The sequence below is a fragment of the Chinchilla lanigera genome, unplaced genomic scaffold (genome assembly GCF_000276665.1).
Source record: "Chinchilla lanigera isolate Chin_1 unplaced genomic scaffold, ChiLan1.0 scaffold00219, whole genome shotgun sequence".
In the NCBI taxonomy this organism is placed as follows: Eukaryota; Metazoa; Chordata; class Mammalia; order Rodentia; family Chinchillidae; genus Chinchilla; species Chinchilla lanigera.
Window position 1 is genome coordinate 130,124 of NW_004955620.1, and position 5,520 is coordinate 135,643.

General features: G+C 37.7%; 1 protein-coding gene across 1 annotated transcript in view; it reads left to right on the forward strand.

Moving 5' to 3' along the window:
* The first annotated feature begins 505 nt into the window (after positions 1-505).
* Positions 506-5,520, forward strand: part of LOC106147649 (endogenous retrovirus group S71 member 1 Env polyprotein-like) — a 33,197-nt gene continuing 28,182 nt past the window's right edge. Inside the window, exon 1 of the mRNA XM_013510151.1 lies at positions 506-617. The gene's annotated coding sequence lies outside the window, so the exon portion shown is untranslated. The remainder of the gene's footprint in view (positions 618-5,520) is intronic.

Sequence of the window (5,520 nt, forward strand, 5' to 3'; positions counted from 1 at the left end):
TATATGTTTTGAGCACATTTTAAAAAATAAAACATTAATGTATAGTAGAAAAGCAATAGATACCTCAAGATAACAAAGCAAATAACAAAAGCGTAAACACATATTTAGAAATGTAGACTTTACCATTCAAAGAACTAAAACCAAAAATAATTGAAAGGGGTTACTGTTGGGTGCAAAATGGGGACAGGAAAGATGGGACAGAGTATTAGTGCTTTTCTGCACTAATACTTTCTAATATTTGGATATTAAAATTATGAAAAAAATTAATTTTATAGGTCATTGTAAACTGGGCATGGTGGCTCACATATGTAATCCTGATATTTGCTTTTGTTTGTTTGTTTTTATGGAACCAGGAATCAAACTCAGGACCTCATGCTGGCCAGGCAAGCACCATGCCACTGAGCTAAATCTCCGGCCCCCTGTAATCCTGATATTGAGGAGTCTGAGGCAGAAGGCTTGTGAGTTTGAGGCCAGTCTGGGGTACACAGTGAGATGATGTCTCAAAAAATCAAAACAACAACAACAGCAAAGTCATTGTAGAAAATATGGAAAAACTTGAAGACAATATAAAAGGAACAAAACATTATTTGTCATCTCACCACCTGAAGAGTGCTACTGTAAATATTTTGATCTATTTACTTCTTGATGATATCAGAGCATTCTATATCTTGCCTTTTCTTTTTCCTTGCATTAATTCTTTTTAAAAAAATCTTTATTTCCTTTGCATTAATTCTACTATGAAGATTTACTCTGGGCTAGAAATATTCCTGGCAAAGGTTAAAAATTCTGTTCCTATTTTTCCCATTTAGAGATGTAGATATGTACTTATGTCCTTTTTATTTTTATCTCTCCACCCCTGTAATCCACCCCAAATATTCTATTTAACCCACTCTGACCCCATTCCCATTCTTTCCTATTCAAGCTCTTCAGGAGCTCATCATTAATTCTTTTTCCTGAACCATGGGATAATATTGTGTGTGTGAGGGAGTTTTTTTCATTTTTTAGCAATTGCTGTATAACAAACTACTCAAAACTCAGTGACTTGAAATAATCACCATTTTATTATTTTCCACAACTCCACTGGCCAGAAATGTGAACAGGGTACAGCTCCCTATTTTCTGTTCCACATGATGTCTGCTGGAGCATAGTGTCCAACATATCTCATGCCACAGCTGGGATCACAGAAAGCCCGAGGAATGATGGGAACCATTGTATTGGGGTCATATGTGCTATCAATCGGGTTTCTGAATCCTACTCTGTGTGGTCTCAGAGCCTTCACTTGGTCATGTGGCCTCTCCAGTGGGGTAGCCTGCCTGACAAAGTGGTTCTGGGCATGCAGAGATTAGATTGGGAATTTGATCAGCACATGTTAAGGGCAAAGGACCACTAAGAAGTGCCAGTACTGGGAGCTACAACAGTAACAGACTACCACTGTGGCAGATAGACTTGAATTCAAATCCTCTCTTTTAAAATTTTTTTTCTTATTTTGAAGAAAATAGTACAAAAAAAAGAATAGCAAAATACAAACAAAACAAAGCAAGAACATTAAAAATGATATGGGGTTTCAAACCAAATGATAGGGATTAACAGTGGTTGTTGTAATACATATTGTTATCTTAAACAAAGTTGCTCAGATTACCAGATGTAAGAATAGGAGATTGATCAAACCATTAAAGGGGAATAAGAAAATAATAATTTAAAAGAACATTAGAGACAATACATAGTTTCACCGACAGGATTTTTAATTTATTAACTGCCTGGGCTTGGCTTAATCTTTTTTCCTTTCCATTCTTTTTTCTTCAGTCTTAAGGACTGAGCCCGAGGCCCTCACACTGAGCTACATTCCTGGACTTTTTTATTTTTTAAATTTAGATATAAGGTCTTCCTAGTTTCCAAGTTGTGCAGGTTGTACTCAAAATTCTGATCCCTTTAATTCAGGCTCCCAGAATGGTAGCAGGCAAATAGGCTGTCACCAGTCTCTTGGCTTAATTTCTTAATTTCTCTGAGCTGCTATTTCCTTGCTTATGCATAAAATTAGTAGGACGTAATTCCTCCCAGGCAAGAGCATTTTGTGCATTGAATTGTGAATTGTGCCTGCCACTGTTGCTGTGTGGAGTTCTGTGAAAGGGGCTGAAACAATGTAGGATGATGTACAAACTATAAACCTGACAGAATGTAAATTCCTGGCAACCTGAAAAATAATCTTCAGGTTGGCTTGGACTTTCAAGGAATCAGAAGATGAAGCCAATGAAGATTGGCTGGGGGTGTGTGCTAGTTTTAAGAAAAAAAGATATTATTGTATGATTGAGGCATGCAGAATTTCTTCTTTCTCTTTCATCTTGGCTTTTTTTTTCCTTCTCTTTATCAACTTTTGGACTTAACTTTAAGTTTACTCTTTCTCTTATCACTTATTAGGTAATTTCCTCCTCTAATAATTTTTATACTATCCAAAAAACCTAGAGCCTCAAGGAACCCTTCCTGTGTTCATCTACCTTCCTCTTGTGAAAATTTATTGTTCAAAATGTATGTATTCCTATTATAGCCCGCTGAAGTGGAGTCAGTAGCCCACTAAAGAGGGGTCATGACACTTGTGCCAAGAACTATCTCACAAAACAACCTGCCCTATCTTTAAGACTATTTTCACTTAGGAACTGATGGTAGAACTGCCAACTATGACCTCAGATATAGCTTTACATGGTAACTGCTGCTGCTCGCCAATCACAGTTCCCCTAAGCACACCAAATGCCAATTAAATTTCTTTCATTGTGTAGATTTTTCCTTTGTTCTCCAGACATATCAGAGGCCAACCTGGCCTGTGCATGGGTGAATGGGTTGCAATCCTTTTCTTTATACCCAAATAAAAGTTCCTTTACTGGACATTGGTACCTGTACTTTGCATCTGTCTTTGACACTCTCTAAAAGAGAAAGCTCCTTAAACCCAGTCCCCATAACTGATCATCACCTAAACCAGAAGAAAACAGAACTCACACCCCACAGGACGTCCCTAGAGCAGTGTCTTTCTTCCTGGCCTCCTGTCTCATCTCTTCACTATGAGTCCGGTCTCCATGGAGCCTCCCTCAAACAAAAGGGATTTGTGAGAAAGTGACCTTTACTCCAGTGAGAATCCCTCCACAAGCTGTGCTAATCTTCTTAGGCATTAATCTTTAGCATTGCTTTGTACTACCAGGGTGCCTCTAAGGGCAGCTATCTGAACCTTTATCAGCAAAATATTTTATACTGCTTTCTGCTTCTTTCCCTTGCTTTTATTATTACTTGTTTGATTTGAGCTGGGGCCTCTTTTTTTTTTTTTTTTAGTGTACGTTTGCAGTACGTATGATTACATTCATTGTAGGGATCGGTATATGAAATATTTCAATTCCCCTCCCCCTTTTGTTTTTCCAGCATCAGATTCTTTTATTTCCCCTATAAGACTTTATAAAGTTAATTGTCCTGTATATAGATTGAAAACCAGACTAATAGGCCGAAGAATATAAAACAAGTAAGACAATTGTACTAAGTCACAGTACACTTTTAGATACATTGTCTGCACCGGATTACAATATCTTTTTTTCCTATTATCAGTCATATATATGAAAGGGATGAGATAATGAGAGGGAGAGGGAGTTTTTTCACATAAAGGAAACCATGAGATATTTAAGCTTATGTGCTATGTGTCTGAATTAGTTCACTGAATATTATGGTCTCAAGATGCATCCATTTTCCTACAGATTGCTCAAGTTTATCCTTTATAGCACAGTAGTACTCCATTGTGTATAAATACCACATTTTAAAAATTCATTCATCTCTTGATGGGCATATGGGTTGTTTTCATGATTTAGCTATTATAAATTGTACTATTGTAAACATTGTATGCATATACCACTGTGGTATGATGTCTTTAACTCTTTTGGGAAGATATTTAGAGGGGGAATAGCTGAGTCAAATGGAATTTCTACTTTTAGCTTTTTCAAGAATCTCCATACTGATTTCTATAGTGGTTGTATCAGTTCAAGTCCCACCAACAATGAAGAAGTGTTCTTTTTTGAAAAAAAAAAATATTTTAAAATTTAATTTACTTAAAATTTTTTAGTTATTGGACATTTATATTTTTCCAGGTCTTTACTATTACAATAACAGTGGGTCCACTTCTAGAAGTGTATCCTAAGGAAGTAATGAAGTGTAGTATATTAGTGTTAAGTTTGGTTTGGTTCTCTTACCTTGGCTTACAAAAGTAAAATAATTAAAACTGCCAAGGTATTGTAGTTTGGCTAAAGAAATTGGATACAACCTTACAGTGGAATGTTACTTAGACAAATTATGTTGAGGTGCTTATTTTCTGATATGGAAAGATTTTTTTTTAATGAAGTTATTTTAGATTTATAGAAGTTATAAAAATAGTACAGAGAATTCCTATATATCCTCTACCCAGATTCCTTATTAATAAACTTTGTCATAACTCATGAATCGATACTGATATATCGTTGTTAGATTTCCCTAGTGTTTGCCTTGTCGCCTACCTCAGCAGGCCATCCATATGTCATTTCTCGTTGTGTTATCTTGTCTCCTTAGACTCCTCTAGACTGTCAGTTTCTTAGGCTTTCCTTGTTTCTTACGACCTTGACATGTTTGAGAAGTCCTACTCAGATGTTTCGTAGAGTGTCCCGTGAGTTTTTCTGGTGTTTCCCCCATGATCAGGTTGTGATCGTGTGTGTACAGGAAGATGACCCCAGAGGTGAGGTGTAAGTGTTGCCACGTCGTATCAGAGGCCTAGCCTTTCGCCGTGGCTCATCACTGTGAATGTTACGTTGGATCACTGGGCTGACGTGCTGTTTGTCAGGTTTCTCTGCTGGAAAATTACCACTCCTCTACCCACCTTTCTTAGTGCATGCTTTAGAAGTTGTCGCTGTGCTCAAGCCGCACGTAAGGGTGGGAAATAGTGCTGCCCTCCTGAGGGAGCAGGGTCAGCATGTTACCTGGAGTTCTGTACAGGAGATTTGTCCCTTCTTCCCCGTGAATTACTTCTTCATCAATCATTTATATCACGCAGACTTTTGGATCCTGTTTTGTACTTTGAGTTACAATCCAGTGGTGCTTAAATTGGCCAGGTTTAGCCACTGGGAGCTGTTTCACTTAGTTCCTGTGTCCTTTTGACATCTTCCAACATTTTTACTTCTTTGAGTACTTCCTTCCTTTGTAGAGCTGCTAGATGCTTCAGGCTTATCTTGTGCATTCTGTGCCCTGGCCCTGGAGTCCTGCTTGCTTTTTATGGACAGTTTATTCAAAACCGAGATTTGGGCCCTGGATTTGTTGCTGTTCCTGCTCAAAATATTTTAAGTGGGAAACACAGGGATATGTTGAAAGTGTTAAAAGTAGTCCTTTATGTGGTGGGATTATTTTGGGAGTTTTTTCCCTTTTAAAAAAATGTACAGGGGCTGGGGATTTAGCTCAGCGGCAAAAGCGCCTGCCTGGCAAGCGCAAGGTCGTGAGTTCGGTTCCCGGTACTGGAGAAAAACCAAAAAA